This window comes from Loxodonta africana, chromosome 13 (genome assembly GCF_030014295.1).
Source record: "Loxodonta africana isolate mLoxAfr1 chromosome 13, mLoxAfr1.hap2, whole genome shotgun sequence".
NCBI lineage: Eukaryota > Metazoa > Chordata > Mammalia > Proboscidea > Elephantidae > Loxodonta > Loxodonta africana.
This window is the reverse complement of record NC_087354.1, coordinates 2608021-2624742: the sequence shown is the minus strand read 5'-3', so window position 1 is coordinate 2624742 and position 16722 is coordinate 2608021. Positions and strand designations below refer to the sequence as shown.

General features: G+C 47.8%; 10 non-coding genes across 10 annotated transcripts; all 10 read right to left on the bottom strand.

The window, feature by feature from the left end:
• Positions 1-220: 220 nt before the first annotated feature.
• On the bottom strand, positions 221-301 carry LOC135227431 (small nucleolar RNA SNORD115). The gene has a single exon (XR_010317596.1). It is a non-coding gene; the product is annotated as a small nucleolar RNA SNORD115 (small nucleolar RNA).
• A 1620-nt stretch (positions 302-1921) lies between these two features.
• LOC135227570 (small nucleolar RNA SNORD115) lies at positions 1922-1999 on the bottom strand. Its single transcript, XR_010317733.1, has one exon. It is a non-coding gene; the product is annotated as a small nucleolar RNA SNORD115 (small nucleolar RNA).
• Positions 2000-3602: 1603 nt separating this feature from the next.
• Positions 3603-3683, bottom strand: LOC111747977 (small nucleolar RNA SNORD115). Its single transcript, XR_002783921.2, has one exon. It is a non-coding gene; the product is annotated as a small nucleolar RNA SNORD115 (small nucleolar RNA).
• Positions 3684-5303: 1620 nt separating this feature from the next.
• Positions 5304-5381, bottom strand: LOC135227569 (small nucleolar RNA SNORD115). Its single transcript, XR_010317732.1, has one exon. It is a non-coding gene; the product is annotated as a small nucleolar RNA SNORD115 (small nucleolar RNA).
• A 1603-nt stretch (positions 5382-6984) lies between these two features.
• LOC135227428 (small nucleolar RNA SNORD115) lies at positions 6985-7065 on the bottom strand. The gene has a single exon (XR_010317593.1). It is a non-coding gene; the product is annotated as a small nucleolar RNA SNORD115 (small nucleolar RNA).
• Positions 7066-8684: 1619 nt separating this feature from the next.
• On the bottom strand, positions 8685-8762 carry LOC135227568 (small nucleolar RNA SNORD115). The gene has a single exon (XR_010317731.1). It is a non-coding gene; the product is annotated as a small nucleolar RNA SNORD115 (small nucleolar RNA).
• A 1604-nt stretch (positions 8763-10366) lies between these two features.
• LOC135227427 (small nucleolar RNA SNORD115) lies at positions 10367-10447 on the bottom strand. Its single transcript, XR_010317592.1, has one exon. It is a non-coding gene; the product is annotated as a small nucleolar RNA SNORD115 (small nucleolar RNA).
• Positions 10448-12066: 1619 nt separating this feature from the next.
• LOC135227567 (small nucleolar RNA SNORD115) lies at positions 12067-12144 on the bottom strand. The gene has a single exon (XR_010317730.1). It is a non-coding gene; the product is annotated as a small nucleolar RNA SNORD115 (small nucleolar RNA).
• A 1603-nt stretch (positions 12145-13747) lies between these two features.
• On the bottom strand, positions 13748-13828 carry LOC135227426 (small nucleolar RNA SNORD115). The gene has a single exon (XR_010317591.1). It is a non-coding gene; the product is annotated as a small nucleolar RNA SNORD115 (small nucleolar RNA).
• A 1619-nt stretch (positions 13829-15447) lies between these two features.
• Positions 15448-15525, bottom strand: LOC111748004 (small nucleolar RNA SNORD115). The gene has a single exon (XR_002783947.1). It is a non-coding gene; the product is annotated as a small nucleolar RNA SNORD115 (small nucleolar RNA).
• Between the last annotated feature and the right edge of the window lie 1197 nt (positions 15526-16722).

Here is a 16722-nt window from a genome sequence, read left to right as displayed (position 1 = left end):
GTAAAACTGCCGTCATTCACTCACCTTGTGTTCTTCCTGTGGTGAATCTCTTGGAAGTAGGTCTTTCTAAGTCAGAGAAAAAGAGGAAAGGAGCCAAGGAATCAGCTTGACAAAAATCAGTCAGTGAGGAGTTTTCGATCACGTGCTGGACGTAAAAGGAATCAAAACGGGCTCCATTCTAAAAGAGATCATTAAGATTGGGGAAAAGCAGTTTCCCTCTGGGCCTCAGCGTGATCCTATTGAGCGTGATTTTAATGTCATCATTTCACTTCCAGAGAAGTGGAGGTGTCATCATTGACCCGAGACATATCAATCCCCAGGAAAAATCACCTGAGTCCTCAAGTTCCTTACCACAGACATCTTCCATCCAGCCCGGAATCATGCAGGATGAGAATGTTCGCACATCCTCTTCCAGGTTCCTGGGGAGTAGCTTGACCCTCATGAAAGCGGGAAAACAGGCCTGGACCTTGCAATCCTTTTAGGAAGGACAAAGAAGTAAGCCAGACATCGCACGAGAGACATCCATGGTCTAACAGCTAAGGTTTTTCCCACATGTGCTCAAAAATATGGACAACATCAAGACACGCACTTCTAACCCATTAGGGAGACTGCTCACCCTTGACAGAAAGGCAGACATGTGCCAGATCAGGACATGGCATAGAGGCCTCAGACAGTAGTAAAAAAAACTCAGGAGGTCCCAGGGAAGGAGAAGCTTTTCGTTTTGATCAGCCCTGGCCCATGTAACAAGGAAGCCAAATCTGTGTCCACAGGCACTGTCCTGTGCACGAGCACTCTCAGCAAATTACACGCAAGGGTTCCCCAAACTGGGGATCTTCAAACGAGCTGTGGAACACTCAGAAGAGTGCTTACTCCAAGAATTTGCCCCAAACTTCTCCTACCAATTTCCGGAGTTTGATTTCACCCTTGTGCCATGCAGAGACACAGACCCGGCCACCTCTTTCCCAAAGAACGGTAACTCAGGGAACATATCTCCTCCTGTTTATCAACCATCAGAAGATCTCTTGGCACAAACAGAGCAGGAGTCTTATGGAAACTCTACGGGATTCCAACGAACTGTGTAGGAACAGTGATCTTTGCACTCGTGCAAGGCAGCATTTACACCTGCATTCACTGTCTACAGCTCCAAGGAAACACGACTTCCTGTGGCATGAACCTGAAACTGCTCACGACCCTCGTGTCCTCCTCACACGTGGCATAGACCCTGACTTTAGATTTTCTACGCAGGTATCTGTGCAGCTACCTTCACTTGAAAGCTGGAGCCAGCTATCAGACTACGGAATCTCTCATCCAATTTCAAGATTCCTGGGAAAAGTGCCCTGCAGATCCTAAGAAGCCAGCTGAAACTGACAAACGCTTTCAATATGGCAAGTTGACCAGTCTCCCGTAGAGCTCTGAGCCATTCACCTCCCATAAATATCTTGGGAAAATACATTCTTCTCGTTGTGCATTTCTCAAAATTCCCTAGGATGTATCGGACTTGGACCCCGGCTATCGGAGACGACTCAAGCGCACATTTTTCAGGATCCTCAGATTCCTGAGTATCCATCCACGCACATCACTGCCACTTAGTCAACCAGGCAAGGTCAAGCAAACACCAGGGGACATGCCTCAGCTTTGTCAACAACCTCTACTGCCTTTTGGGCTGCATCCTCACTTGTCCAAGTGTCAGATGGGGCCAGGGAAAATCACGGTAATTCCCTCACCTTGTGACCTCGCCACGGTGAGTTTCATGGAAGCAGGTCTTTCTAAATGACACAAAAAGAGGAAAAGAGCCAAGGAATCAGCCTGGCAAAAATCAGCCACCCAGGTGTTTTGGATCACTTGGTGTAGGTGAAAGGAATGAAAATGGGGGTCTGCTCTAAAGAAGATCTATAAGGCCGGGGCAAAGGAGTGTCTCGCAGGGCCTCAGCATAAACCCACTGAGCACGATTTTGAGGTCATCATCTCTCTTCGAGACAGGTTATGTCATCATTGACCCGAGCCATATCTCTCCCCAGGAAAAATCCCCTGAGACCTGAAGATGCTTACCACAAATGTCTTCCTTCCACCGAGGAATGACACTGGGTGAGAGAATTCACACATCGTCTTCCAGTTTCCAGGGGAGTTGGCTTGACCCCCATGAAAGCAGAACAACAGACATCGACCTCACTATCCCTTGGAAAAGGGCAAATCGGTAAGACAAAGATCACAGGAGAGAAGCTCACTTCCCTATGGCTATGCTTTCTCCCAGATAGTCGCAAACATATGCACAAAATCAAGACACCCATTTACAACCCACTGGGGAGACTGCTGACCCTTGACACAAGGTGAGACTCGTGCCTGGATGTAGTACAAATTCTTAGGAGCACGCAGGCAACAGGAGCCTTTGCAATTGATTAACCCCGACTGATGTGTTGAAGGCAGCCAAATATGCATCCAGGGGCACTGTCCAACGTGTTGGACTCTCGGGAAACGGCACCCAAGAGTCCCCAGTAACTGGGGATCTTCAAATCAGCTGGAAGGACCTTTGGAAATGAGTTCCTTTCCAAGAATTGTGCCAACACTTCTAGAAATTTCCACAGTCCTTCAACACTTTGATTTCACCACTGAGCCGTGTAGAGACACAATCCAATCTACCTCAGGCCCGAATAATCCCTGTAGAGGGAGAACATCTCCACGTGTATATCAACCACCACAGGATCCTGTGGGGCATACAGAAAAGCAGTTCTACAGAATCTCTATGAGATTCCAAAGAACTGTCAAGAAAATGATCTTTCCGCATGTGGAAGGCAGCAGTTATGCCTGCATTTCCTGACTAGAGTGTTAGCCGATCATGACTTCCTGTGGCACGTACCTGAAACTAGTCATGACGCGCGCATCGCGTTTACCAAATGCCATCGAACCTGACCTTAGTTTTTTGACTCAGATATTTGTGCTGCTACCTTTTCTTGATAGCTACAGTGAGGTATCAGACTACTCGATTGTTCATCCAATGCCAGGATTTGTGGGAAAGATACCCGGCAGATCCTAATCGTCCAGTCGCAACTGACACAGGCTTTCAACTATGGCAAGTATGTCCGGTTTCTCCAGTAGAGCTCCTAGCCATTCCCAAGCGGAAAATATATGAGAAAAGCACATTTGTCTCGCTGTGCATTCTCTCAATTCCGTAGACATACCAGGCTGGGCACCGGATGATCAGAAATTCCTCAAGTGGAAATTCTTCCAGGTTCCTGTGCTTCCTAACTATCCACCCGTGCATATCACCGCCACTTATTCAATCGGTCAGGTCAAGCTAAAAGCAGGGTACGCGTCTCAGCTTCTCCACAAAACCCGACTGCCTTTTGGGCTCCATTTTCACTTGACCAAGTATCAGCAGGGACAAGGTAAAACTGCCGTCATTCACTCACCTTGTGTTCTTCCTGTGGTGAATCTCTTGGAAGTAGGTCTTTCTAAGTCAGAGAAAAAGAGGAAAGGAGCCAAGGAATCAGCTTGACAAAAATTGGTCAGTGAGGAGTTTAGGATCACGTGCTGGACGTAAAAGGAATCAAAACGGGCTCCATTCTAAAGGAGATCATTAAGATTGGGAAAAGCAGTTTCCCTCTGGGCCTCAGTGTGATCCTACTGAGCGTGATTTTAATGTCATCATTTCTCTTCCAGAGAAGTGGAGGTGTCATCATTGACCCGAGACATATCAATCCCCAGGAAAAATCACCTGAGTCCTCAAGTTCCTTACCACAGACATCTTCCATCCAGCCCGGAATCATGCAGGATGAGAATGTTCGCACATCCTCTTCCAGGTTCCTGGGGAGTAGCTTGACCCTCATGAAAGCGGGAAAACAGGCCTGGACCTTGCAATCCTTTTAGGAAGGACAAAGAAGTAAGCCAGACATCGCACGAGAGACATCCATGGTCTAACAGCTAAGGTTTTTCCCACATGTGCTCAAAAATATGGACAACATCAAGACACGCACTTCTAACCCATTAGGGAGACTGCTCACCCTTGACAGAAAGGCAGACATGTGCCAGATCAGGACATGGCATAGAGGCCTCAGACAGTAGTAAAAAAAACTCAGGAGGTCCCAGGGAAGGAGAAGCTTTTCGTTTTGATCAGCCCTGGCCCATGTAACAAGGAAGCCAAATCTGTGTCCACAGGCACTGTCCTGTGCACGAGCACTCTCAGCAAATTACACGCAAGGGTTCCCCAAACTGGGGATCTTCAAACGAGCTGTGGAACACTCAGAAGAGTGCTTACTCCAAGAATTTGCCCCAAACTTCTCCTACGAATTTCCGGAGTTTGATTTCACCCTTGTGCCATGCAGAGACACAGACCCGGCCACCTCTTTCCCAAAGAACGGTAACTCAGGGAACATATCTCCTCCTGTTTATCAACCATCAGAAGATCTCTTGGCACAAACAGAGCAGGAGTCTTATGGAAACTCTACGGGATTCCAACGAACTGTGTAGGAACAGTGATCTTTGCACTCGTGCAAGGCAGCATTTACACCTGCATTCACTGTCTACAGCTCCAAGGAAACACGACTTCCTGTGGCATGAACCTGAAACTGCTCACGACCCTCGTGTCCTCCTCACACGTGGCATAGACCCTGACTTTAGATTTTCTACGCAGGTATCTGTGCAGCTACCTTCACTTGAAAGCTGGAGCCAGCTATCAGACTACGGAATCTCTCATCCAATTTCAAGATTCCTGGGAAAAGTGCCCTGCAGATCCTAAGAAGCCAGCTGAAACTGACAAACGCTTTCAATATGGCAAGTTGACCAGTCTCCCGTAGAGCTCTGAGCCATTCACCTCCCATAAATATCTTGGGAAAATACATTCTTCTCGTTGTGCATTTCTCAAAATTCCCTAGGATGTATCGGACTTGGACCCCGGCTATCGGAGACGACTCAAGCGCACATTTTTCAGGATCCTCAGATTCCTGAGTATCCATCCACGCACATCACTGCCACTTAGTCAACCAGGCAAGGTCAAGCAAACACCAGGGGACATGCCTCAGCTTTGTCAACAACCTCTACTGCCTTTTGGGCTGCATCCTCACTTGTCCAAGTGTCAGATGGGGCCAGGGAAAATCACGGTAATTCCCTCACCTTGTGACCTCGCCACGGTGAGTTTCATGGAAGCAGGTCTTTCTAAATGACACAAAAAGAGGAAAAGAGCCAAGGAATCAGCCTGGCAAAAATCAGCCACCCAGGTGTTTTGGATCACTTGGTGCAGGTGAAAGGAATGAAAATGGGGGTCTGCTCTAAAGAAGATCTATAAGGCCGGGGCAAAGGAGTGTCTCGCAGGGCCTCAGCATAAACCCACTGAGCACGATTTTGAGGTCATCATCTCTCTTCGAGACAGGTTATGTCATCATTGACCCGAGCCATATCTCTCCCCAGGAAAAATCCCCTGAGACCTGAAGATGCTTACCACAAATGTCTTCCTTCCACCGAGGAATGACACTGGGTGAGAGAATTCACACATCGTCTTCCAGTTTCCAGGGGAGTTGGCTTGACCCCCATGAAAGCAGGACAACAGACATCGACCTCACTATCCCTTGGAAAAGGGCAAATCGGTAAGACAAAGATCACAGGAGAGAAGCTCACTTCCCTATGGCTATGCTTTCTCCCAGATAGTCGCAAACATATGCACAAAATCAAGACACCCATTTACAACCCACTGGGGAGACTGCTGACCCTTGACACAAGGTGAGACTCGTGCCTGGATGTAGTACAAATTCTTAGGAGCACGCAGGCAACAGGAGCCTTTGCAATTGATTAACCCCGACTGATGTGTTGAAGGCAGCCAAATATGCGTCCAGGGGCACTGTCCAACGTGTTGGACTCTCGGGAAACGGCACCCAAGAGTCCCCAGTAACTGGGGATCTTCAAATCAGCTGGAAGGACCTTTGGAAATGAGTTCCTTTCCAAGAATTGTGCCAACACTTCTAGAAATTTCCACAGTCCTTCAACACTTTGATTTCACCACTGAGCCGTGTAGAGACACAATCCAATCTACCTCAGGCCCGAATAATCCCTGTAGAGGGAGAACATCTCCACCTGTATATCAACCACCACAGGATCCTGTGGGGCATACAGAAAAGCAGTTCTACAGAATCTCTATGAGATTCCAAAGAACTGTCAAGAAAATGATCTTTCCGCATGTGGAAGGCAGCAGTTATGCCTGCATTTCCTGACTAGAGTGTTAGCCGATCATGACTTCCTGTGGCACGTACCTGAAACTAGTCATGACGCGCGCATCGCGTTTACCAAATGCCATCGAACCTGACCTTAGTTTTTTGACTCAGATATTTGTGCTGCTACCTTTTCTTGATAGCTACAGTGAGGTATCAGACTACTCGATTGTTCATCCAATGCCAGGATTTGTGGGAAAGATACCCGGCAGATCCTAATCGTCCAGTCGCAACTGACACAGGCTTTCAACTATGGCAAGTATGTCCGGTTTCTCCAGTAGAGCTCCTAGCCATTCCAAAGCGGAAAATATATGAGAAAAGCACATTTGTCTCGCTGTGCATTCTCTCAATTCCGTAGACATACCAGGCTGGGCACCGGATGATCAGAAATTCCTCAAGTGGAAATTCTTCCAGGTTCCTGTGCTTCCTAACTATCCACCCGTGCATATCACCGCCACTTATTCAATCGGTCAGGTCAAGCTAAAAGCAGGGTACGCGTCTCAGCTTCTCCACAAAACCCGACTGCCTTTTGGGCTCCATTTTCACTTGTCCAAGTATCAGCAGGAACAAGGTAAAACTGCCGTCATTCACTCACCTTGTGTTCTTCCTGTGGTGAATCTCTTGGAAGTAGGTCTTTCTAAGTCAGAGAAAAAGAGGAAAGGAGCCAAGGAACCAGCTTGACAAAAATCGGTCAGTGAGGAGTTTTCGATCACGTGCTGGACGTAAAAGGAATCAAAACGGGCTCCATTCTAAAGGAGATCATTAAGATTGGGAAAAGCAGTTTCCCTCTGGGCCTCAGCGTGATCCTATTGAGCGTGATTTTAATGTCATCATTTCTCTTCCAGAGAAGTGGAGGTGTCATCATTGACCCGAGACATATCAATCCCCAGGAAAAATCACCTGAGTCCTCAAGTTCCTTACCACAGACATCTTCCATCCAGCCCGGAATCATGCAGGATGAGAATGTTCGCACATCCTCTTCCAGTTTCCTGGGGAGTAGCTTGACCCTCATGAAAGCGGGAAAACAGGCCTGGACCTTGCAAGCCTTTTAGGAAGGACAAAGAAGTAAGCCAGACATCGGACGAGAGACATCCATGGTCTAACAGCTAAGGTTTTTCCCACATGTGCTCAAAAATATGGACAACATCAAGACACGCACTTCTAACCCATTAGGGAGACTGCTCACCCTTGACAGAAAGGCAGACATGTGCCAGATCAGGACATGGCATAGAGGTCTCAGACCGTAGTAAAAAAACTCAGGAGGCCCCAGGGAAGGAGAGGCTTTTCATTTTGATCAGCCCTGGCCCATGTAACAAGGAAGCCAAATCTGTGTCCACAGGCACTGTCCCGTGCACGAGCACTCTCAGCAAATTACACGCAAGGGTTCCCCAAACTGGGGATCTTCAAACGAGCTGTGGAACACTCAGAAGAGTGCTTACTCCAAGAATTTGCCCCAAACTTCTCCTACCAATTTCCGGAGTTTGATTTCACCCTTGTGCCATGCAGAGACACAGACCCGGCCACCTCTTTCCCAAAGAACGGTAACTCAGGGAACATATCTCCTCCTGTTTATCAACCATCAGAAGATCTCTTGGCACAAACAGAGCAGGAGTCTTATGGAAACTCTACGGGATTCCAATGAACTGTGTAGGAACAGTGATCTTTGCACTCGTGCAAGGCAGCATTTACACCTGCATTCACTGTCTACAGCTCCAAGGAAACACGACTTCCTGTGGCATGAACCTGAAACTGCTCACGACCCTCGTGTCCTCCTCACACGTGGCATAGACCCTGACTTTAGATTTTCTACGCAGGTATCTGTGCAGCTACCTTCACTTGAAAGCTGGAGCCAGCTATCAGACTACGGAATCTCTCATCCAATTTCAAGATTCCTGGGAAAAGTGCCCTGCAGATCCTAAGAAGCCAGCTGAAACTGACAAACGCTTTCAATATGGCAAGTTGACCAGTCTCCCGTAGAGCTCTGAGCCATTCACCTCCCATAAATATCTTGGGAAAATACATTCTTCTCGTTGTGCATTTCTCAAAATTCCCTAGGATGTATCGGACTTGGACCCCGGCTATCGGAGACGACTCAAGCGCACATTTTTCAGGATCCTCAGATTCCTGAGTATCCATCCACGCACATCACTGCCACTTAGTCAACCAGGCAAGGTCAAGCAAACACCAGGGGACATGCCTCAGCTTTGTCAACAACCTCTACTGCCTTTTGGGCTGCATCCTCACTTGTCCAAGTGTCAGATGGGGCCAGGGAAAATCACGGTAATTCCCTCACCTTGTGACCTCGCCACGGTGAGTTTCATGGAAGCAGGTCTTTCTAAATGACACAAAAAGAGGAAAAGAGCCAAGGAATCAGCCTGACAAAAATCAGCCACCCAGGTGTTTTGGATCACTTGGTGCAGGTGAAAGGAATGAAAATGGGGGTCTGCTCTAAAGAAGATCTATAAGGCCGGGGCAAAGGAGTGTCTCGCAGGGCCTCAGCATAAACCCACTGAGCACGATTTTGAGGTCATCATCTCTCTTCGAGACAGGTTATGTCATCATTGACCCGAGCCATATCTCTCCCCAGGAAAAATCCCCTGAGACCTGAAGATGCTTACCACAAATGTCTTCCTTCCACCGAGGAATGACACTGGGTGAGAGAATTCACACATCGTCTTCCAGTTTCCAGGGGAGTTGGCTTGACCCCCATGAAAGCAGGACAACAGACATCGACCTCACTATCCCTTGGAAAAGGGCAAATCAGTAAGACAAAGATCACAGGAGAGAAGCTCACTTCCCTATGGCTATGCTTTCTCCCAGATAGTCGCAAACATATGCACAAAATCAAGACACCCATTTACAACCCACTGGGGAGACTGCTGACCCTTGACACAAGGTGAGACTCGTGCCTGGATGTAGTACAAATTCTTAGGAGCACGCAGGCAACAGGAGCCTTTGCAATTGATTAACCCCGACTGATGTGTTGAAGGCAGCCAAATATGCGTCCAGGGGCACTGTCCAACGTGTTGGACTCTCGGGAAACGGCACCCAAGAGTCCCCAGTAACTGGGGATCTTCAAATCAGCTGGAAGGACCTTTGGAAATGAGTTCCTTTCCAAGAATTGTGCCAACACTTCTAGAAATTTCCACAGTCCTTCAACACTTTGATTTCACCACTGAGCCGTGTAGAGACACAATCCAATCTACCTCAGGCCCGAATAATCCCTATAGAGGGAGAACATCTCCACCTGTATATCAACCACCACAGGATCCTGTAGGGCATACAGAAAAGCAGTTCTACAGAATCTCTATGAGATTCCAAAGAACTGTCAAGAAAATGATCTTTCCGCATGTGGAAGGCAGCAGTTATGCCTGCATTTCCTGACAAGAGTGTTAGCCGATCGTGACTTCCTGTGGCACGTACCTGAAACTAGTCATGACGCGCGCATCGCGTTTACCAAATGCCATCGAACCTGACCTTAGTTTTTTGACTCAGATATTTGTGCTGCTACCTTTTCTTGATAGCGACAGTGAGGTATCAGACTACTCGATTGTTCATCCAATGCCAGGATTTGTGGGAAAGATACCCGGCAGATCCTAATCGTCCAGTCGCAACTGACACAGGCTTTCAACTATGGCAAGTATGTCCGGTTTCTCCAGTAGAGCTCCTAGCCATTCCCAAGCGGAAAATATATGAGAAAAGCACATTTGTCTAGCTGTGCATTCTCTCAATTCCGTAGACATACCAGGCTGGGCACCGGATGATCAGAAATTCCTCAAGTGGAAATTCTTCCAGGTTCCTGTGCTTCCTAACTATCCACCCGTGCATATCACCGCCACTTATTCAATCGGTCAGGTCAAGCTAAAAGCAGGGTACGCATCTCAGCTTCTCCACAAAACCCGACTGCCTTTTGGGCTCCATTTTCACTTGACCAAGTATCAGCAGGGACAAGGTAAAACTGCCGTCATTCACTCACCTTGTGTTCTTCCTGTGGTGAATCTCTTGGAAGTAGGTCTTTCTAAGTCAGAGAAAAAGAGGAAAGGAGCCAAGGAATCAGCTTGACAAAAATCGGTCAGTGAGGAGTTTTCGATCACGTGCTGGACGTAAAAGGAATCAAAACGGGCTCCATTCTAAGGGAGATCATTAAGATTGGGGAAAAGCAGTTTCCCTCTGGGCCTCAGCGTGATCCTATTGAGCGTGATTTTAATGTCATCATTTCTCTTCCAGAGAAGTGGAGGTGTCATCATTGACCCGAGACATATCAATCCCCAGGAAAAATCACCTGAGTCCTCAAGTTCCTTACCACAGACATCTTCCATCCAGCCCGGAATCATGCAGGATGAGAATGTTCGCACATCCTCTTCTAGGTTCCTGGGGAGTAGCTTGACCCTCATGAAAGCGGGAAAACAGGCCTGGACCTTGCAATCCTTTTAGGAAGGACAAAGAAGTAAGCCAGACATCGGACGAGAGACATCCATGGTCTAACAGCTAAGGTTTTTCCCACATGTGCTCAAAAATATGGACAACATCAAGACACACACTTCTAACCCATTAGGGAGACTGCTCACCCTTGACAGAAAGGCAGACATGTGCCAGATCAGGACATGGCATAGAGGTCTCAGACCGTAGTAAAAAAACTCAGGAGGCCCCAGGGAAGGAGAGGCTTTTCGTTTTGATCAGCCCTGGCCCATGTAACAAGGAAGCCAAATCTGTGTCCACAGGCACTGTCCCGTGCACGAGCACTCTCAGCAAATTACACCCAAGGGCTCCCCAAACTGAGGATCTTCAAACGAGCTGTGGGGCACTCAGAAGAGTGCTTACCCCAATAATTTGCCCCAAACTTCTCCTACGAATTTCCGGAGTTTGATTTCACCCTTGTGCCATGCAGAGACACAGACCCGGCCACCTCTTTCCCAAAGAACGGTAACTCAGGGAACATATCTCCTCCCGTTTATCAACCATCAGAAGATCTCTTCGCACAAACAGAGCAGGAGTCTTATGGAAACTCTACGGGATTCCAATGAACTGTGTAGGAACAGTGATCTTTGCACTCGTGCAAGGCAGCATTTACACCTGCATTCACTGTCTACAGCTCCAAGGAAACACGACTTCCTGTGGCATGAACCTGAAACTGCTCACGACCCTCGTGTCCTCCTCACACGTGGCATAGACCCTGACTTTAGATTTTCTACGCAGGTATCTGTGCAGCTACCTTCACTTGAAAGCTGGAGCCAGCTATCAGACTACGGAATCTCTCATCCAATTTCAAGATTCCTGGGAAAAGTGCCCTGCAGATCCTAAGAAGCCAGCTGAAACTGACAAACGCTTTCAATATGGCAAGTTGACCAGTCTCCCGTAGAGCTCTGAGCCATTCACCTCCCATAAATATCTTGGGAAAATACATTCTTCTCGTTGTGCATTTCTCAAAATTCCCTAGGATGTATCGGACTTGGACCCCGGCTATCGGAGACGACTCAAGCGCACATTTTTCAGGATCCTCAGATTCCTGAGTATCCATCCACGCACATCACTGCCACTTAGTCAACCAGGCAAGGTCAAGCAAACACCAGGGGACATGCCTCAGCTTTGTCAACAACCTCTACTGCCTTTTGGGCTGCATCCTCACTTGTCCAAGTGTCAGATGGGGCCAGGGAAAATCACGGTAATTCCCTCACCTTGTGACCTCGCCACGGTGAGTTTCATGGAAGCAGGTCTTTCTAAATGACACAAAAAGAGGAAAAGAGCCAAGGAATCAGCCTGACAAAAATCAGCCACCCAGGTGTTTTGGATCACTTGGTGCAGGTGAAAGGAATGAAAATGGGGGTCTGCTCTAAAGAAGATCTATAAGGCCGGGGCAAAGGAGTGTCTCGCAGGGCCTCAGCATAAACCCACTGAGCACGATTTTGAGGTCATCATCTCTCTTCGAGACAGGTTATGTCATCATTGACCCGAGCCATATCTCTCCCCAGGAAAAATCCCCTGAGACCTGAAGATGCTTACCACAAATGTCTTCCTTCCACCGAGGAATGACACTGGGTGAGAGAATTCACACATCGTCTTCCAGTTTCCAGGGGAGTTGGCTTGACCCCCATGAAAGCAGGACAACAGACATCGACCTCACTATCCCTTGGAAAAGGGCAAATCAGTAAGACAAAGATCACAGGAGAGAAGCTCATTTCCCTATGGCTATGCTTTCTCCCAGATATTCGCAAACATATGCACAAAATCGAGACACTCATTTACAACCCACTGGGGAGACTGTTGACCCTTGACACAAGGTGAGACTCGTGCCTGGATGTAGTACAAATTCTTAGGAGCACGCAGGCAACAGGAGCCTTTGCAATTGATTAACCCCGACTGATGTGTTGAAGGCAGCCAAATATGCGTCCAGGGGCACTGTCCAACGTGTTGGACTCTCGGGAAACGGCACCCAAGAGTCCCCAGTAACTGGGGATCTTCAAATCAGCTGGAAGGACCTTTGGAAATGAGTTCCTTTCCAAGAATTGTGCCAACACTTCTAGAAATTTCCACAGTCCTTCAACACTTTGATTTCACCACTGAGCCGTGTAGAGACACAATCCAATCTACCTCAGGCCCGAATAATCCCTGTAGAGGGAGAACATCTCCACCTGTATATCAACCACCACAGGATCCTGTGGGGCATACAGAAAAGCAGTTCTACAGAATCTCTATGAGATTCCAAAGAACTGTCAAGAAAATGATCTTTCCACATGTGGAAGGCAGCAGTTATGCCTGCATTTCCTGACTAGAGTGTTAGCCGATCGTGACTTCCTGTGGCACGTACCTGAAACTAGTCATGACGCGCGCATCGCGTTTACCAAATGTTGTCGAACCTGACCTTAGTTTTTTGACTCAGATATTTGTGCTGCTACCTTTTCTTGATAGCTACAGTGAGGTATCAGACTACTCGATTGTTCATCCAATGCCAGGATTTGTGGGAAAGATACCCGGCAGATCCTAATCGTCCAGTCGCAACTGACACAGGCTTTCAACTATGGCAAGTATGTCCGGTTTCTCCAGTAGAGCTCCTAGCCATTCCCAAGCGGAAAATATATGAGAAAAGCACATTTGTCTCGCTGTGCATTCTCTCAATTCCGTAGACATACCAGGCTGGGCACCGGATGATCAGAAATTCCTCAAGTGGAAATTCTTCCAGGTTCCTGTGCTTCCTAACTATCCACCCGTGCATATCACCGCCACTTATTCAATCGGTCAGGTCAAGCTAAAAGCAGGGTACGCGTCTCAGCTTCTCCACAAAGCCCGACTGCCTTTTGGGCTCCATTTTCACTTGTCCAAGTATCAGCAGGAACAAGGTAAAACTGCCGTCATTCACTCACCTTGTGTTCTTCCTGTGGTGAATCTCTTGGAAGTAGGTCTTTCTAAGTCAGAGAAAAAGAGGAAAGGAGCCAAGGAATCAGCTTGACAAAAATCGGTCAGTGAGGAGTTTTCGATCACGTGCTGGACGTAAAAGGAATCAAAACGGGCTCCATTCTAAAGGAGATCATTAAGATTGGGAAAAGCAGTTTCCCTCTGGGCCTCAGCGTGATCCTATTGAGCGTGATTTTAATGTCATCATTTCTCTTCCAGAGAAGTGGAGGTGTCATCATTGACCCGAGACATATCAATCCCCAGGAAAAATCACCTGAGTCCTCAAGTTCCTTACCACAGACATCTTCCATCCAGCCCGGAATCATGCAGGATGAGAATGTTCGCACATCCTCTTCCAGTTTCCTGGGGAGTAGCTTGACCCTCATGAAAGCGGGAAAACAGGCCTGGACCTTGCAAGCCTTTTAGGAAGGACAAAGAAGTAAGCCAGACATCGGACGAGAGACATCCATGGTCTAACAGCTAAGGTTTTTCCCACATGTGCTCAAAAATATGGACAACATCAAGACACGCACTTCTAACCCATTAGGGAGACTGCTCACCCTTGACAGAAAGGCAGACATGTGCCAGATCAGGACATGGCATAGAGGTCTCAGACCGTAGTAAAAAAACTCAGGAGGCCCCAGGCAAGGAGAGGCTTTTCATTTTGATCAGCCCTGGCCCATGTAACAAGGAAGCCAAATCTGTGTCCACAGGCACTGTCCCGTGCACGAGCACTCTCAGCAAATTACACGCAAGGGTTCCCCAAACTGGGGATCTTCAAACGAGCTGTGGAACACTCAGAAGAGTGCTTACTCCAAGAATTTGCCCCAAACTTCTCCTACGAATTTCCGGAGTTTGATTTCACCCTTGTGCCATGCAGAGACACAGACCCGGCCACCTCTTTCCCAAAGAACGGTAACTCAGGGAACATATCTCCTCCTGTTTATCAACCATCAGAAGATCTCTTGGCACAAACAGAGCAGGAGTCTTATGGAAACTCTACGGGATTCCAATGAACTGTGTAGGAACAGTGATCTTTGCACTCGTGCAAGGCAGCATTTACACCTGCATTCACTGTCTACAGCTCCAAGGAAACACGACTTCCTGTGGCATGAACCTGAAACTGCTCACGACCCTCGTGTCCTCCTCACACGTGGCATAGACCCTGACTTTAGATTTTCTACGCAGGTATCTGTGCAGCTACCTTCACTTGAAAGCTGGAGCCAGCTATCAGACTACGGAATCTCTCATCCAATTTCAAGATTCCTGGGAAAAGTGCCCTGCAGATCCTAAGAAGCCAGCTGAAACTGACAAACGCTTTCAATATGGCAAGTTGACCAGTCTCCCGTAGAGCTCTGAGCCATTCACCTCCCATAAATATCTTGGGAAAATACATTCTTCTCGTTGTGCATTTCTCAAAATTCCCTAGGATGTATCGGACTTGGACCCCGGCTATCGGAGACGACTCAAGCGCACATTTTTCAGGATCCTCAGATTCCTGAGTATCCATCCACGCACATCACTGCCACTTAGTCAACCAGGCAAGGTCAAGCAAACACCAGGGGACATGCCTCAGCTTTGTCAACAACCTCTACTGCCTTTTGGGCTGCATCCTCACTTGTCCAAGTGTCAGATGGGGCCAGGGAAAATCACGGTAATTCCCTCACCTTGTGACCTCGCCACGGTGAGTTTCATGGAAGCAGGTCTTTCTAAATGACACAAAAAGAGGAAAAGAGCCAAGGAATCAGCCTGACAAAAATCAGCCACCCAGGTGTTTTGGATCACTTGGTGCAGGTGAAAGGAATGAAAATGGGGGTCTGCTCTAAAGAAGATCTATAAGGCCGGGGCAAAGGAGTGTCTCGCAGGGCCTCAGCATAAACCCACTGAGCACGATTTTGAGGTCATCATCTCTCTTCGAGACAGGTTATGTCATCATTGACCCGAGCCATATCTCTCCCCAGGAAAAATCCCCTGAGACCTGAAGATGCTTACCACAAATGTCTTCCTTCCACCGAGGAATGACACTGGGTGAGAGAATTCACACATCGTCTTCCAGTTTCCAGGGGAGTTGGCTTGACCCCCATGAAAGCAGGACAACAGACATCGACCTCACTATCCCTTGGAAAAGGGCAAATCAGTAAGACAAAGATCACAGGAGAGAAGCTCACTTCCCTATGGCTATGCTTTCTCCCAGATAGTCGCAAACATATGCACAAAATCAAGACACCCATTTACAACCCACTGGGGAGACTGCTGACCCTTGACACAAGGTGAGACTCGTGCCTGGATGTAGTACAAATTCTTAGGAGCACGCAGGCAACAGGAGCCTTTGCAATTGATTAACCCCGACTGATGTGTTGAAGGCAGCCAAATATGCGTCCAGGGGCACTGTCCAACGTGTTGGACTCTCGGGAAACGGCACCCAAGAGTCCCCAGTAACTGGGGATCTTCAAATCAGCTGGAAGGACCTTTGGAAATGAGTTCCTTTCCAAGAATTGTGCCAACACTTCTAGAAATTTCCACAGTCCTTCAACACTTTGATTTCACCACTGAGCCGTGTAGAGACACAATCCAATCTACCTCAGGCCCGAATAATCCCTATAGAGGGAGAACATCTCCACCTGTATATCAACCACCACAGGATCCTGTAGGGCATACAGAAAAGCAGTTCTACAGAATCTCTATGAGATTCCAAAGAACTGTCAAGAAAATGATCTTTCCGCATGTGGAAGGCAGCAGTTATGCCTGCATTTCCTGACAAGAGTGTTAGCCGATCGTGACTTCCTGTGGCATGTACCTGAAACTAGTCATGACGCGCGCATCGCGTTTACCAAATGCCATCGAACCTGACCTTAGTTTTTTGACTCAGATATTTGTGCTGCTACCTTTTCTTGATAGCGACAGTGAGGTATCAGACTACTCGATTGTTCATCCAATGCCAGGATTTGTGGGAAAGATACCCGGCAGATCCTAATCGTCCAGTCGCAACTGACACAGGCTTTCAACTATGGCAAGTATGTCCGGTTTCTCCAGTAGAGCTCCTAGCCATTCCCAAGCGGAAAATATATGAGAAAAGCACATTTGTCTAGCTGTGCATTCTCTCAATTCCGTAGACATACCAGGCTGGGCACCGGATGAT